Raw genomic sequence first — 18,193 nt, 5'->3', positions numbered from 1 at the left:
AAGAGTTTAAGTAACATTTGCATAAGGTAGAAAGCATATTAACATAATTAATATCCAGAGGACTACCATTCAACTGAAGAATTTACTAGAATGTCACTTGAAATGAGTTTATTCCTCTCCTGTTTCATGTGCACTCTGTTTCATACAGAGACAGCTTATTTTATTTTATTTTATTTTATTTTTTTATGTTCAAAATGTAATTTGTTTTTATTCCTTTTTTTACATTTTATTATACTTTAAGTTCTAGGGTACATGTGCATAACGTGCAGGTTTGTTACATATGTATACTTGAGCCATGTTGGTGTGCTGCACCCATCAACTCGTCAGCACCCATCAATTCGTCATTTATATCAGGTATAACTCCCAATGCAATCCCTTCCCCCTCCCCCTCCCCATGATAGGCCCCGGTGTGTGATGTTCCCCTTCCCGAGTCCAACTGATCTCATTGTTCAGTTCCCACCTATGAGTGAGAACATGCGGTGTTTGGTTTTCTGTTCTTGTGATAGTTTGCTAAGAATGATGGTTTCCAGCTGCATCCATGTCCCTACAAAGGACACAAACTCATCCTTTTTTATGGCTGCATAGTATTCCATGGTGTATATGTGCCACATTTTCTTAATCCAGTCGAGACAGCTTATTTTAAACTTTATTATGTTTTAGCCCATTTCTTGTGTGTGTGTGTGTGTATGTGTATGTGTTTTAATGTGGTGCTTAGTGTTTTTTCTTATAATAGAAAGATTTAAGGAATAGTTGTGAATTTTTGATACTTTGAATGTATAATGGAATCTAGGATGAGATCTTGGGAGTGCAGTCTTTTTGTGAACTGCATTTTCCTTTCTAGTAAAAGGACAAAATCAGGGTTTGTGTGTGAAGAGGTTGGTCCAATGCATCATTATTGGGTAGGCCAGAGGCATATTGGAAGGGGTAAAACTTAAGCTGGAAAAATTTGAAAATCGAACATTAAAATAATAATGAGATTTTTTTAAGGAGCTCTGAAACCTTGCATGCAAATGTTTATTAACAAAGCTACTGGTATTTATAGCTTACTCCAAATTGGAACTTATTCCAAACTAAACATGTTATCTTCTTTTACCTAAAACTTATCTCAATAAATAAATGGTTTCAGCAAGCCTTTCAGGTCAAATATCTGTCTCATTCTCAATCCCTCTCTTTTCTTCCACTAGTTTTAGCATCCATCTTCCAAGTACAGTTAGGTTCTAGTTCCTTAATTGCTCTCAAATCTTCCCTCTTGTCTTTCCACAAGGCTACTGTTTTGTCATGGCTTTTCTAGATTCCTTGCAGTAGAATCTTATAGTTTGTTGCTATAACCTCTGTCTTCAACTGTTTTCTTTACCCTATCTCTTAAATGCAAACTAGCCAAATCATTCCCTTACTCAAAAACCAGTAAGTAATTTTGAAAGTTTTAAGAAAAATGTGCTTTGTGCTTTTCTACCCTCACTTGTTTCCAACTACATAGGTCATGGTGCCATGGTGTCCCTTACTTCCAGGACATCCAAATATTGTAAGATCCTTGGGTGTCACTTCACCAGCCAGAAACCTCTGTGGCTGGTGGTGCCTTTGCCCAAGTTTTTACTGGAGCCTGGTGGGCTCATTCCATCCACTTGGCCTGGCAGGCTGCTCTTGGCTTGCTCTGCTGGCCTGAATCTCACACCTGCCAAGGGTGAGCCAGGTGTGGAGCAGCGAGGGGCATATGAGTGAGCAAGCATGGGGCTTAGCCACTGCACGCAGCCAGTCATGCTGGCTGAGGTCACAGCCCTGGCTCAGGGAACTCCTAGGTCTGGGCTCCCTGAAGGGCCATAGCTCCTCCCTCCCTCTCTCTTCTCTCCTTCTTGTTGCCTGCAACATGGCAGGGAAGGGGTGTATTTTAGCCCTGTTTGTGTTACAGCTCTTTTAGCCCCACCATTCAGCAGGTCTGAGTTTTTGTCCTGTGTCCAGGAAGAATGAGGTATGTGGACAAATGGAGGGTGAGCAAGGTGAAGAGGAGTTTTATTGAGTAATAGAACAGCTCAGAGGAAACCCGCAGTAGGTAGCTCCTCTCTGCAGCCAGAGTATCCTGATGAGTGTTCAGCTTAGCAGAGAGGATACCCTGAAGTGGGTAACTGCTCTCTGCAGCTAGTAGTTCTGATGTCTGCTCAGCTCTCTTCAGAGAGGAGACTCTTCTACACAGGCAGGTTGTCCCATCATCTCTTTGAGTCTAGCTGAGTCCAGGGTTTTTATGGGCTTTGGATGGGAGGAAGTGCCTCCTGATTGGTTCATGGGCAGCTACAGGCGGGCATGGAAAAAGCACCATAATTTCCCATTCTGGTCCTTGGGTCTGACAGCCTGCCACCCAAGCTTTAGGCCTTCCCCAGCTTGAAGCTGGGGTTTCACCTGGAACCCATCCCTTTCTATCCAGGAGTCTGTCTGTCTCCTGAAGCTGTTCATGATGCCCAGGCTGCTTGTGCCAACGGGTGGCTGCAAGCCAGTGCTGAGCTGCCCTCAGCCCCCACTTGCCTCCCTCCTGTGCTTGTTGATACCCAAAGTCCAGGGGGGCTGAGGTGGCAGGGGGCTGGCATGTCAGTGCTGCCCTGAGCGAAGACACACCCAGCTGGGTTCCAACATTGTGCAGGCTTGGCCTCTACTTTGCTCCAAGATCAGAACAGGCACCAGGAATGGAGGGAAGCCAAGCTGTGGGAGCAGGCATTTCTGAGCCTGCAGGCACAGAGGGGCCTTTCTAGGCCCCCAAGAGTGCACAGATGCCAGTGTCCGCAGTGTGACTTGGGTGGCTGCAGCTGCATCTAGGAAGGTGAGGCTCCTGCCTGCCTCCAGCTCCCAAGAGCACAGGGATGCCTGGGTCCCCAGCCATGGCTCGGTGGCCACAGCTGCTCCCAGAGAGTACAAGACTTCTGCCTTGCCAAGTCGGAAGGGAGTGGGGCTTTCACCTATTCCTGGCTATTTGGATCCCCAGATGTACCCCTCCCACTGCAGCTGGCATCATGCCAGTGGCCACTATAGAAGGGCCACCACTGCCATCATCAACTGGTATTTTTTTGTTACCTATTTCACCCTACTCCCAATTTCACCCTACCTGAACTCATCCCAGGAGTTAATCCCATTCTTCAAGACAGTTCAAACAGTTCAGTGCAACCTTAACTCTTCTTGTTATAATTTCTTGACTATCATTATCTAGGTTAGGTTATTCTCCTCTTTGCCCCTTAGAAATCTGAACTAACCTGTCTCATGAAGTTTATCATATGATGTAATTATCTACTTTATAATTACCACCTACCTTTTGTCCTTTTATAGATCAGAAACTATCTCTTACATCTTAGGCATCTTTGTATTTCCAATGTGTGGCACAGTCTTTGGCATAAAATGAAATACCAAATAAATATTTGGTGAGTGAATGAATGGATGAATGAATGAATGAATGCTGGAGACACCAAGACATTAAATAGTGTTCTACCTTGATTTCATCATAAGGGCAGAATTAGAATTAAGAAAGAAGCATGGTGAGGGTTACCTCTAAGTATAAAAACCCAAGGTAGAAAGTTATTGCCACTAAAATGATCATTTCGGAGACAGGCAGGATCGGTAACTGAAGACCAGCACAGTTAATATTCCATAACTCCAAGCTGTGGAACTTATTCTTGTTAATCATTTTTACAATGCTCATGTGTTTTTCCACAGTAATTAGTAGTAACCTGAAAAATAAAGGCGTTTTCTGCCTGACTTTACTGGCATCACGGAAAAGCAAGTTAGAAAGGCTATCCCACTTTGTAGTCAAAATGTCCAAGAACAGAACTTTTACAGAGGATACAGAGGCAAAAGACAGGAAAAGTAGAAACCAGTCCAAGTCTGTGGGATTCATAGCCAAGAAAGAATGAAACAGTGCATCACTGAAGTGGTCCTAAGAGCTTCCAAGACTCTGGGGCCAAACATCACAGAAGATAGAGGACTTTTTCCAATGTAGTGTTTTTAAGATATTATTTAACCAGATTTGAAAAATAACCTTGGACTTTATAGGCATTATGTCTAGTCTTATTTCTTTTAGATTGAAAATGAGTTATCTTGATTGCTATTGTGTTTTGGATTGAGAAGGAGGCAGGTAGGAGAGAAGGAGATTCTTTAGCCTCTACTCTTCAGAATAAGTAAAATGAAAATTTCTCCACCTCTTATGTTCTTGGCCACTCTCTACTTGCAAACTTTTTTTTTTTTTTACCTCTATCCCTGAAAGATTAATCTCTATTATAATACTGTGTTTATTTTCTTTATATAGAATGCAATCTATAATTATCTTATTTATATTTTCAACTTTCTCATTCCTCTCTCCTCTACTAAAATATGTATTCATGTTTTGTTTAGCCCTGTATCCACAGTGCCTGACAAATAATAGGCTTTCAATCGATATTTGTTGAACAAATGAATAGATGAACTGATGACTAAAAATGAAGTTAGGTTGATAGTAATAATTGTAGTTCTTCGGACAGTTCACCCTTCATTTACCTTTTCTATGACCCTGAATTCTCTGTAAATTCCTCCACCAAATATTTCTGGGAAGCACATGAGCTGAAAGAGAGGTCAAATGAGTTTTTGCCCTACTGCTTTCTCACCATTGCTAATGCCCTCAGTGGAAAGCGCAACAGCGCAACAAAAACACTGCCTATGGAAAGTTCTTGTCCTCTAGTGCTTCCAAAGTAACTGATTCCCAAATACCAAAACTGAGGTGCAGGCAGCAATGGAAAAAATGACCCCTGTTCAAATCCATGCCATACCTGACCATATCTGAATTTTAAAACATCATTGTGTTTAGAGTCCTAAAGTATTTTGTGAAAACAGCTTCTGTAGCATCAGTTCTTAAATCACCTATCCCCTGTAACCTCAGATGTTCCTGCAGACAAGAAAAGTGTATGTACCATGTCATCCATCTTGTTTATTATTTTACTCCCTCCTGGGCATCCATGCACTGTCCTGTCTGTAGCCACATTGCAAAACAAACAAAATTGTCAGTTCATGCAAATAAACTCCTAGAATGGTCATCAGTTCTCTAGCTCTGTAAGCATACAGTTGGGAGTCCCAGCTTTACCTGTGCCAGCAAATGCTGTTTTTTTTTTTTATTATTTTTATTTAAATCTAGATACTTCTATGGTTCATTGCAAATATGTTTTTATAGAACTGCTTCAAAAATTGTAGAAAAATTGTTAATATTTTTCCTAACCAAATTATCTCCTATAATAATCTTCCTTTTCATCAGGCAATTCCTACCAGTTAGAGAGATTTAAGCATGGGGAGGAGGATGGAATGAAAAGGAATGAAGAGTAATTCTCACCTTGCAGCTCCTTTCAAGTTTAAATGTTACTGAATGTAGTATTTCGAACAGTGATTCAATTTATACTGTTTATTAATTTCTTATATTTGGATAGGGATCTCACTGTCACTGGTTTCTTTGAGAGGGTCTGCTGTGGGCATATAGGGAACCAATAGCATTTGGGTCATTTTTTCTTAGGCCCCTAAGGAGCATGGCTGAATTCAGTTGAACTCCTCTCAGAATAGGTCTATTTCTATCACCTATAGGGACCAGGTTGGAGCCAATTAGAGTCCTGCAACCCCAAGAATCTCATAATACAGCTTCATTCCCTAAGGTCTTTGAAAATGCATGTTACATGCTGATCCCAAAGGAACTGGGTTAAACTGACCCTAGAAATTCCAAATAGAATTCTACTGGTCATTAAAAAAACTTTTTCTGAGACTAAAATTTCTTTACCTAGCTGTACTTAGTACTTTGTGAATCCTGTACCTCATTTGTGGAAATACATTTGGCTTTTAAACTAAATCCATTGAGTAGATCTAAACTTTATCATTATCTGCAGATAATGATTCCAGCAGCAATATCTATTTTAGGATTACATGTATAACAAACTACACATTAGGGTTATCATTTTATTTTTAACTGCTAGTTTATGTAATTAAACGTACATAAATTTTAACATCTTAGGGGACAGAAGACTATTATAAAAATAATTTTATGAATAGTTATAAAAAAATAAAGTTCAGCATATCCTGACATGAAGTTATTTCCTTGGCCTGAGGTCACTTTATTAGATACTATAGTGAATATAAATGATTTATTCACTGTTTATGGTCTCGGGATGCTTACAGTTTAGATTTTCTTGAGGGAAAAAAAAAAGCTTTGTACATGAAAGCCAGTCTAGGAGTTCTGTATTGTCTAACTGAAACAAATTGTGGCCTCACACAGTAGCTCACACCTGTAATCCCACACTTCGGGAGGCCAAGGTGGGTGGATCACCTGAGGTCAGGAGTTTGAGACCAGCATGACAAACATGGAGAAACCCCGTCTGTACTAAAAATACAAAATTAGCCAGACATTGTGGTGGGCACCTGTAATCCCTGCTACTCAGGAGGCTGAGGCAGGAGAATCACTTGAACCTGAGAGGCGGAGGTTGTGGTGAGCCGAGATCATGCCATTTGCATTCTATTCTGGGCAACCAGAGCAAAACACCATCTAAAAAAAAAAAAAAAATGCATATTGACATAATGAAGATGTTGAGAAATTGTGAAATAAATATAATATTTAAGAGAAAATTTCTCCAATCTACCAATCATTCCCGTGTAATACCTGTCAACATCCTGTGAGACAGGTGTCTTCTGATAGAGTGTTATGCAATTTGAATAACATGTATGAAATTATGAAAAATAGGCAAGAACAATTTAAGGTAGTCAAACTTTGGTATGCCTTCTATTGAAGATGGAGGAGTGACCCAATCTGAGAATTACTATTGGGAGATCAATCCTGCTAGGATGCGTTGGAGAGAGGCCAGAAGCGGGGAGAGATATAGGAGACAAGGTTGGGAAACTGAAAGTAAGACAGTCCTTTAGGGGACTATTACAGTTGTCCATGTGTGAGGTGAAAAGCACATGAACCATGATGATCAAGAGAGAAATGAAAAGAAAGATGCATTCCAGAGCTATTAAAGAGGAATTACTTATTAAAGAAAGGACTTGGGGTTTTTCAGCTTAGGAATGGTTCCTGCAATGTACAAACTCAAAAATTTAACATTTCAGTGGGGTGCCCGTTTGAAATTATCTAGGAAGTAGCAATAAATGAAGAATTTAAATTTAGGAAAAGGATTACTGCAAGAGGTAGAGAATTGGATCACACCATGAATAAAAGTGGTAACTGAATCTATAGAGATAGATAATATTATGGGGGATATGTAAAGAGAAAAGAGCCAACAATTTAACCTTTATGAGAACCCACATATGTAGGACCTAATGAAGAAAAGTAGCCATTGAATAAAGAGTAGTGATATAATAAGAGAGAGGCCAAGGACTGCAAAGTCTCAAGTACAAGGTACAATTGAATATTATTCCATACTGTTAAAAATGTCAATGAAATGAGGTTCAGTGGCTTTGGAGATTAGAAAGCTATAGCTCATCTTTAGGAGAAAATTTATGCAGTGAGACTTTATAAGAGAAAGGTCCAGTGCAAGAAATTCACAATGCCAATATGGTGAGATAGTAGAGTCTACAAGGAAACGTGACTCTTGCATGAAATTTTGAAGTAAAGAAGATGAAAGAAATTTAGTGGTGGCTCAAGATAAAGGCAACTCTAAAAGAGGACATTTTTCCTACTTTTTCTAGGCTCAGAGAAATATACACATTTTGTAGGCTAAGGAAAGAACTAGAAATGACTGATAAATTAAAAATAAAGTACGAAAATTACTGACACCAAATCCTTTAGAAAGACAAAAGACTTCATTAAAAATCATAAGTAAATGGGTTAGCCTGAGACGGACTCCTTTTCCTCTAGGACAGACAAGAAAGGAAAGGTTGTCTGATAGAAGATAGAAACCTCCTTCCTGCTGCTCCCAGGTTTGAAATGTTGTCCTTCTAGTGAGCAGGGTAGGAAGGACAGCAACCTGGTGCTCCCCACTCAGCTGCTGGTGGGCTGTCTCTCAGGCTGGAGTGAATGGGGTTGCTAAACCAGAGGTCAGAAAAGCATGGTGTTTCTGGTGGAGAGTGAAGGTGTATCGAATAAGTGTTAGGACAAGGAACACACAGCTACTTTTCCACGCTGCAGCAAAGTCAGAGCAAACATGAGTGTGTAGACTGGGGCAGAGTGGAACCCAGTCAGGCAGGGAAATCTCTGGTCTAGGATGATGAGCAGAGACCCAGATATAGGAGGAAAGGTCAAGGTGGAAACAAAATTAAACAATAACCTGAAAGCGGCTCATCTACAGGTCTTTAGGGGGAGGCAAAGGGGGAAGAAAAATGGACACAATGAGTAAAGACAAAATGTTCCTAATAATTTTGTTACTTCTAATTTGGTGTGGTACAAGTATGCCATCAATTCCCAGAGGACTGTGTGTGCTTGTTGATGTGTTTTAGGGGAGACTCAGAATCTTGACTAGTACAGGAAGGTATGGGGAAAAGAAAAAGCTAAGTTTTTCTTTTCTCTGTATTTAAGATGATGGTTCTTTCTGGTCATCTTCCAGAATTGACAAGCAGGATCCAACAAACTGATTTTAGCAGCTCCTATAGCTTTCATCTAGGTTATATTTAACTATGGGTTCATTTTTATTCCATTCAGCACCAACTTCATTATCAGTGTTTAGTGTTTATTATGTAACAATAACAAATTCTAAATATAAGGACTTAAAGTTGCGAATTCTGTGATTTAATGTGACATTTCCTTGGAGAAAATTTTCATAGTGAATCTTGATGTTTATAGAATGTGATGGAAATGATCTATTTCAGCTTTGCCTCTTACTTTAATGGGTTTTTTTGATCCTTATAGGAAATGCTGGTGGTGAACAGACCTCACTGATGTCAATGTCATAAAATGTATATAGAAGCTCAAAAAAGGAAATACTTTTTGGAGTCTCTGTAAATAGTCAACTATTATGCATTATTTATGACATATTTTGTGGCTTTTTAAATGCTATTGATCATGATATTTTTATCCAACAACATATGGTTGGCATGATTCCCACTTGATAGTCGTATAATATAAATGTTTGTTTTAAGAGTATACGAATTGGGCAAATACGGAGAACTAAATAACATATATAGTTTATGAATTGAAATTTTAGTTCTTTTATATTTGAATATACAGTATACAAGCTTCTGTTTTCATTCTGTCTTTGAAAAAAACTTTCACATGATTTATTTACAATATTGAGCTAAATTGTATCAGTTTTATAGGAACATATTTTGTTAAGTAGTATAAAAATTTATTAATTTAATCTTCATAAAAGAAAAACTAAACATATACTAGATTCTCTGAAGATCTCATATTATAACTTTTATGAAAACTAAATTGTGATTTGAGAATAGAATAAAATTCTAAGCAGTCTTAAGGAACTAAGACTTGGCCTTTGGGAACCTCTAGTATTTAATTGTTAAGCATAGGCCCTGTCTGCTTATATAATGTAATTTCTTCAAATGATTCTTTCAAAAGAACTTTTTTTTTTTTTTTTTTTTTGCAGGGGAGGGTCCCTGTTCTGTCGCCATAGTTTTTAGGAGCTTGGAAAAGTTGTTAAAACACTGTCCATATGTTTATTACTTATTTTGAATGGCAGTAGCATTTTCTTAGAACAGGGAAGAAATTTATGTTTTGTATACTAAGACGGCCAATAAGAGAACTATTTTAGTGTCGTAGAATCAAAGTATGGGAGCTCAGAGGGACTCAGAATACTAAGTTCTGCACTGTGATTTTTACAAATAAAGAAACTAAGATCCAGTATTATTGTCACTTGGCCAAAGTGTTACAACACTTTAGTGACATTTACTGTGATATATGTTTTTAAATACCACATGGGATTGTATTTTTGCACATCACATAAAGCAAGTTACTGTATATTGAGTCATCTTAATCACGTGGTCATTTTACATTTCCAACAGTCACTGTTCCTTTCCATATCCAACTTAGTAGCATATTTTACAGTATAATACTCTTAAAGACATTGGAAAGATTATTTGGTTCTAGTTAATACAAATAATAGTACCATCAGTTCTTTATAAAAGACATGTCTCTCTCTATATGCTTCTATAGAAAATTCAAATTTATCAGACCTGCATGAGACCACACCATTGATCTCTTTTCCCTGCTACATTCCCGACTATTTTTTAAACTGAAAAGACTTACTGGTGTCTGACTTACTCTTGCAAAAGATTTTAAGAGATGCTAAGCAAAATTTCAGTTAGGAGGAATCAGTTCAAGAAATTTTTTATACATCATGGTGACCGCAGTTAATAACAATATATTGTATATTGGAAAATCGCTGAGAGTAGATTTTAAGTGTTCTCACCACAGAAAATAAGTATGTGAGGTTCTATGTATGTTAAATACCTTGCTTTAGTCATTTCAGAATGTATACATATAGCAAAACATTTTACATCGTAAATATATACAATTTTTACTTGTTAATTTAAGAAATATATTAATAAAATGCTATAAACTAAAAAAAAAGCTAAAGTCATACTCTTGGTTTGGTCTTTTCCTTGGCTTAGTGACCTTGTTTTTACTTGTCCTGAGTGTCTTAACTTGAGAATCTTTTACCAGGCTAAAGCTAAGTGGGGGATGGGGACGGGAACATATCTTTCCATCCTGCAAGTCCTATAATACCTATCCCTTTTCTTATTTTTGTCCCTGCTATCCTGCTATTATGGCTTTATAGCTTCCATAGTAACCTTCTAAATGTAGCTAATTACCACCAACTCATGCAACCGGCATCATCTCCAAACCTCTTTTCTCAGAGCCCCAAATACATTGTGTACATTTTCTGTATTTGAAGATATCAGTGAAAAATTTTACCAAATATTTTGTTACTGTTTAACATACCTTGCCATTTTTCTAACTTCTTCTAACAGATTCCTCACTACTGACTGCCCATCCTTGGAGCCAACATGTTTCTCGGGATTTTGTTTTATGCATCCTAGCTCAGATTTTGTTATTCTGTCAAACAATTGCAATCTCTTAGGGCTTACAATAACAGATATTTATTTCTTACCCATGCTATGCTGCTTAGGCACTATGGGTCAGCTGTGGCTCTGGTTGGTTCTGAGGGGCTCAGCTAACCATCAAACATTTTCTTATTTTGAGGGATCCAGGCTAAAGGGACATGTTCTTATTTTGGAAAGCAAGGACTACTATAAGGCAAAATATGCAAACACATTTTAAACATACTCTTGGACGTGACCTACACTGCATTGACTTACATTCCATTAACAAAAGGAAGTCACATGTCCAAACCTAAAGTCAATGAATAGGAACTATGCTTTGCCTACAGAGAAATATGACAAGTATGAGTAGGGGACAAATAAGTATTAACAAAAATAAAATCTACCAATTCAATTCACTTGTAAGTGTATGGTAGAAGAAAGATCTGGTAACTTTATTATGTTCCTATGAATTCTACAGTCCTTCCCTTCAACATGGCTCTTTCATAATCCTGATTATTGGTATTATTTTCTGAATCCAGTGGATAGATTAATATTCTGTGGGTTTCAGCTTTCATTTTCTCTTCTTGTTTTGGCAATTACCAACTAATTGAGTGTCTCCTGAGGTCATTGGGGAAGCACATAGCTGGAATGGTGGAGGCAGAAAACCTGGCAAGTGACCATGAGGAAAGCAAGTATTAGAACAAGCAAAATACAGGAGGGTGGAGGAGTGGCAATGTGACCACTTTAAGGAGTTCATGAATGAAAGATAATAAGTTGGTAGGAAGTATATGGCTTTTCATTCATTAAGAGCGTAGTTCTAGAGTGAGACAAATACTGTGGTAGACTTTCAGACTTTAAACAAGATATTTGGTATCTTTGAACTTTATTTTCATTGCCTGCCAAATGAAGACAGTAGCCAAAAGATAGTATTATGAGAAAATGTGTATTAAATTGTTAAGTGTCTTGCTTATTGATACTTATCTGTACCATAACAGGTGGCAACAATGATACGTATATACACGCAATTGGTAATCAGCAAATGTTATTTATATCTAAATTTTTGTGTGGTGATTGTCTGTGGGTATCCTCTTTACAATTATGCAGGAGTCTTGTAATTTCATTTAGGTATGACTAAAAACATCAATATAAAACAGAAAAGGTGAAAGTTAAAAAAATGTAGGTAAGATCTCTAAATAAAATGCAGCTTCCAGTTTCATTGTATTGCCTTACAAAAACTATATTTGAATCAGTTGTGGACTAGTTAAACCTATGTTTCAAAGCAGACATAAGAATCAAAATTAGGGCAAATAAGTAAATGTGTAATATTAATTTAAGTACTTTATATATTATCGTGTTATAGTGGTATTATACCAACTTAACATAATTAAGGAATTATAATTTTTTCTGCAATCCTTATGCTAATTCTATAGCCTATGTTTATGTTTTTTTACATGTATCTTTTATCACATTTTGGAATTATGCTATCATACAGGTTTCTACAGTATTTTTAAACTAAAAATTATATAACAAATACTTCCCTTTTTATTATATAGCTTTCATAATCATTATCTAATGTATATATAATAGTTTATCAAATGAATGACAGTAACATATGCAACTACTTCTCCGAGTTGGCATTTAGGTTAGTTTTTCCATATTATAAGTATGATTACTCACGGGAACTAGGGGAAGGGGTCATAGAATCATGAGACTATAGCTGACAAAGTGTTGAGTGACAAAGAGATATGTCATAGATGGAACTAAATATGTTCAGGATTCTGAAGAGCAGTGGTTCACAAGGAAGCTTCTGCCCTCAGGTGGGCAGAGGAGTCCATAGATCAGGGAAACTTATGTCCTGGTGAAATGGAAGACCCTGTTTCTCAATGTCTGTGGCCAGGTTGGTTCACCTTGCTGTGGTACTTTTCTTAATCCTGCCTCAGTAATATTGTATTATTTAGAAACTTTAGGGATTCTAACATCTTTCTGAATCTCATCATTGATATCAGGAGATCCTGTGGGTTTTTTTATTTGATTTTTTAAAATGGACATTTTAATATAAAAGTCAGAAAGATATTCTTTGGCCATGTAATCTTCCCAGAAGTATCCAGGGATTTTTCTTTACCTCCTCTTTTGTGGTGCCAGTTAATGATCTAATGCTTTCAAATTGAGAAAATAACCAAAACACCGGAGAATCTTCGGAGACTAATGCAAAATGGAGGATCAAAAATCTCTTACATATAATTCTGTTTTTTTCCTAAGTTGAGAGGTAAGAAAAGTATTATAAGTGGCTTCCCAGCTATGCTGTAAGGAATTCTAAACTTTTTAGGAAGAACCAAGGATCATTTCAGGAGTCAGGGGATGCCGATAAGTGGAGTTCCAGGCTCTCTATGACACTCCCAATCCCATAAACCAGAGTAGAGTAGCTGGTTTGCGTAGTAGGATTCTGAGTAAGATTTCATTCCTAGAAAGGACTCTGTGGCTTTAAAAACTTTAGAAGGAGAAAAAGACAAACAAAACAGGATATACACAGAATGATTGTTGCCATCCTCTTTCACTGTAGAGCCATATACACAATTTCTCTCTGGGAGAGAAGAAAAGACTGCACACATGCTAACATGTAAAACTCCCAGATAAATTTTTCCCTAAAGGACATGAAAATCATACTTAAAAGTTTGGGCTGACTCCCTTTTGAGGAAGGGGCATGATATTCAGCACTGTTCAGGCTTCCCATGTAAGGGAAGAAAAAAATAATTTCTTTCTATACTTTCTGAGTTCTTAGCTGCGACCCCAGTAACTGAATGCAGATTAACAAGAGAAAAACAAAAGGAAGTTTATTAAAGTATATACCTCATTATACTTGTGAGATACCCAGAAAAATGAGTAAATCTCAAGGAGGCAGATTTGAATTCAGGCTTAAATACTATTGTCCACTAATTAAAAGAAAGAAAGGTGTGGGAAGGGCCAGTTATGTGGAGATGCCTAGGAAAACCAGATAAACAATGATAAGGTTTGTTACACAGATTAAGTCCATGCCTTCTCTTTTGATAAGTCTCTAGTGAATTAGTTGTTCCTCTCTTAGTGGTGCAGAGAGGAAGACACCATTAAAAATAGAAATTTCCTTTATAGATATAAATTTCCCTTACAAAAGGGTGACTTGACTTTCAGAGCTTCTCCTGTGTGTGATGGTTCTCAAAATAATCAGCTCAAAGTAATCCTTAAGCTAAAGAATCATATTCTGGGGTTGCATATTCTGATTTTCTGTAACAACTAGATAATATCTATAAGCAAGGATCGATTTCTCTTAAGTATGACAGAAATTTAGCTACAAGGAGAAAAACATTAGAAAAAAGTAAGAAAATTTTATATTTATTATGAACAGAAGTACAACTCACAACCAAGTAAACATGTAAGGAAATATATTTATATTTGCGTTCTAAAGTTTTGTATTTCAACATTTTTATATTTTCAAGTTTTTAATAGAAACATAAGATTTACTCATTATATAACATTTAAACATTTCAAAAATATATAAATCCCACATGGTCACTTTCCAAAGGCATAATTTGTATAGATATGTAAATGTATGTGTATTATCTCACTAAAGGAAGAAGCTGAGGCAAAATTAATATGCATAGGAAGTTTATTTGGACCAAGCTTGTGAATTGCAGCTCTGGAGCATCGATTCAGTTGCCCTGAATATACACTCCAATTAGTGGCAGTCTACAAGTGAATTTTTTTTTTTTTTTTTTTTTTTTGTTGTTGAGACGGAGTCTTGCTCTGTCGCCCAGGCTGGAGTGCAGTGGCCGGATCTCAGCTCACTGCAAGCTCCGCCTCCCGGGTTTACGCCATTCTCCTGCCTCAGCCTCCCGAGTAGCTGGGACTACAGGCGCCCGCCACCTCGCCCGGCTAGTTTTTTGTATTTTTAGTAGAGACGGGGTTTCACTGTGTTCGCCAGGATGGTCTCGATCTCCTGACCTCGTGATCCGCCCGTCTCGGCCTCCCAAAGTGCTGGGATTACAGGCTTGAGCCACCGCGCCCGGCCCAAGTGAATTTTTAAAGGAAAAGAAGAGGGGGTTCTTGAGTTGTTTGCAAAAAAATTACATTAAAATAACATCAGCTATTGATTGGCTATGTATTGTTTTTGTTTGTTTGTTTTGTATTACAAACTCCAGAACGTGAAGATAATGGATGAAGCAGCTAGTCAAGAACAAAATTACTTTGAACAATTGCCTCCAGGCATGGATGGGGAAGAGGGGCTGGGCTGACTGAAGTCTCGATACTCCTGTCTTTCTGGGCCTGATAAATTTCGATACTTCATATAGCTTATATTGCTCTGAGCTAGTTTTCTTTTCTCAACCTAAGTAGTCTTTCTGTGTATACAATTTAAAATAATTATATTCTGTTCTACATCTTACTTTTTCATTTATTACACTTTCAGCAACATTTCAGCCATATCAGTGTGTGTACATCTGCCTATTCATTTTATAGTTATATGATATTAATACTTTTTTATAAATGTACAATTTATACATTTTCTAATGACTTTCAGTTTGCCACAGTGATAAACGATGTTGCCCTGGACATCATGTGTCTTTGCATACCTGTGCAATTGTGCCTATAAGAAAAACATCTTTGTAGTGCAGTTGCTTGGTTAATGGCTTTTATAAATGAGTCACCACTACTGCTATCCTAGTTTCCTAGGGCATTCGTAACAAACTACTACAAACTTGGTGGCTTAAAACAATAGAACTGTATTCTTAGTATTTCTGGACATCAAGATGAAGAACCACATTCCTTATAAAGGTCCTATGGGAGACTCTGTTCCATGCCTCTTCTAGCTTCTCGTGGCAGCTGGCATTCCTTGGCTTGTGGTCACATCACTTTCTGCTGGGCCTCCATCTTCACATCACATCTCCTCTCTGCATCTTCCTTTCTGTGTGTCTGTCTCTGAACTCCCTCTGTCTCTTTTTGTTATAAGGATACATGTGATTTCATTTAGGGCCCACCTGGGTAATCCAGGATAAGATTTTCTCTCAACAGCCTTAATTTATACACATCTTTTGCCATATAAGGTAACATTACAAGTTCTGAGTATCCAAACCTGTACATAGCTGGCATTAAACCTATTATAACTGTTTTACACATAATTCTACAGTCTGAGTATATCTCGTCCGAAATGCTTGTAAGCAGGTCAGCTGTGGAATTTTTCACTTGTGATGTCACATAGGCACTCAAAAAGTTTTGGATTTTGAAGCATAATTTTTTTGATTTTTGGATTTGAGGATGTTCAACCTGTGTTAGAAATCAGGGGAATTGTTTGGTATGGGAGGTCCACTTCCAATTCTTCATAGATAATTACATACTGGTTTATATTATTTTTTTCTAACTTTTCCATTATAAAGCATTTTTAGTTAGTTTGATCCTTATTGCCAATTAGCATTCTCAGAGTCATTTAACCACTGCAATAGTTTAGTCTAAAAACAGGTTTTGTGTTACTGACATTTTGTGAGCTATGCACTATTGATATCTCTCTTGTCTAGATGTCAAAGTAAATTAGTCAATAGGATTCACGAGATGGTCCACTTTGAAGAATAAAATAGCCTCTCAGGATTAGAGTCCAATTTTAATTTAATTACATGTTGGAAAAGAAAAGATTTCGTTCAATTTAATTTATGTTGTAAAATTGGGTGAGTTGTCACCTAAACTTAAACATTGTACATTAATTTGATGTTGCTATATCCTTTTGTATAAAAAAAGGAAATAGCTAAAAAACCAGACAATCATTCTTTGAGAACAAATTAATTCATTTAGGCGAAAACATAATATAACTTACTACTTATAAACACTTTATAAGTAGGATGTAGAGAAAAACTCATGCTTTAACTATAGGGCTTCTAGAGGAATTTATAGTGAAAACAATAGTCTAAGAACTATTGATTATTTTGGGACTAGTTTGCTGAGTCCATTATTTCTAGACTGTATTTTGAAATATAAACTTCTGGATAGCATGGGATATTGATAAGACTTCATAGAACGGAGGCATGCTGGTTTAGGTTTTGGAAGTTGAAGAAAGATTTTTCACAAAATAAAGGAACATTCTAATACTTTATGTGACTGAAAGAGCCTTGAATGTAACATTATAGTCTAGCCATGGATCATCAGTGATAGTTTCATTACTCCTATGTCTTACATGTTTTTCTCCATAGTTTAATCAGCTGGTATTGATTCTAAAAGGAAGGGCAAAGTTTTGGGGCTTCAGTTCATCTCACCACATAAATTGTTGAAAAACACTTGCAGGTTACTCTTGTAAACGGTGATATTATTTTGGAGCCTATATATTCACAAACATTGTGGAAAGCACAGGTGTAAATGAGCCGGAAAGATGATGAATTTCAAAAGACTTTGAAGGATAGTTGTAGTTTTTGAATTCCAAAGATAAGAATATGAATTCTGATGAACAATACCATCAGAATAGACATGTACAAGAACTGAAATTTGGAAATTCCCAGAGGAATAAAACCAAAGGAGTATAATTGTATGCAGAAAGAGTTAGCTTTCATGTTGTGTTATAATAGAATCAGCAACAAAGGCCCTAATAAAAAAAAATACTAGTTGTGGTAGCAGTTTGGTCACCTACTAGACATTTTACTTAGAAAAGTCACTTTGCAATTCTGATCATTTATGCCCTCGTCTATAAAACGTGATTCAAAATACCAGTTCCCTGGAGTTCATGGGATTAAGAAAGTAAGTTATTTGCATTTTTAGAAAAATAAAAAGCTCTAAAACATTTTTTATTTTTTATGCACCCTGTTATAAGTAAAGCCCATCATAAAACATATGGCATATGAGTGATTACTAAGGAACAAAATTATCAGATGGCAAAGCCCAACTTCTGGCTATAATAATTAAAGCTACTTTTGTAAGGGGAATAAGCTTATGCCTACTTGGACTTCAAGAAGCAGTCCTCTAAATAATGGTTTTTCCAAACTGAAGGAAAGCTTTCTCATTGGCTTAAGGATTGTTGGTTTTCTACAGGCTTTGTAGTCAGACACACAAACTCTAAAACACTACCTTTTTTAAAAAAACTTTTAAACCACTTTAATGGGGTATGATTTACATACAAAAAAGCTGTCTATAATGTGTACAACCTGGTTAGTTTGGAGATAAGTGTACACCCATGAAACCATCACTACAATCTATGCCTTAAATATGTCCACCCCCAAAAGGT

The 18,193-nt window shown here is 37.0% G+C and overlaps 1 protein-coding gene across 14 annotated transcripts in view; it reads left to right on the top strand.

Moving 5' to 3' along the window:
- SLC16A7 (solute carrier family 16 member 7) overlaps positions 1-18,193 on the top strand; it is a 176,147-nt gene that overhangs the window by 77,632 nt on the left and 80,322 nt on the right. The window contains exon 1 of one of the 14 annotated variants that reach the window (XM_033221452.1): positions 12,741-12,862. The exons of 12 other annotated variants lie outside the window; for them this stretch is intronic. The gene's annotated coding sequence lies outside the window, so the exon portion shown is untranslated. Of the gene's footprint in view, positions 1-12,740; positions 12,863-13,210; positions 13,232-18,193 lie in introns of those variants that run through there. One more of the 14 variants, XM_033221455.1, reaches the window with a different exon arrangement.

The sequence above is a fragment of the Trachypithecus francoisi genome, unplaced genomic scaffold, assembly GCF_009764315.1.
Source record: "Trachypithecus francoisi isolate TF-2019V2 unplaced genomic scaffold, Tfra_2.0 Lachesis_group11, whole genome shotgun sequence".
Taxonomy (NCBI): domain Eukaryota; kingdom Metazoa; phylum Chordata; class Mammalia; order Primates; family Cercopithecidae; genus Trachypithecus; species Trachypithecus francoisi.
This window is presented reverse-complemented; position numbering and strand designations above follow the sequence as displayed.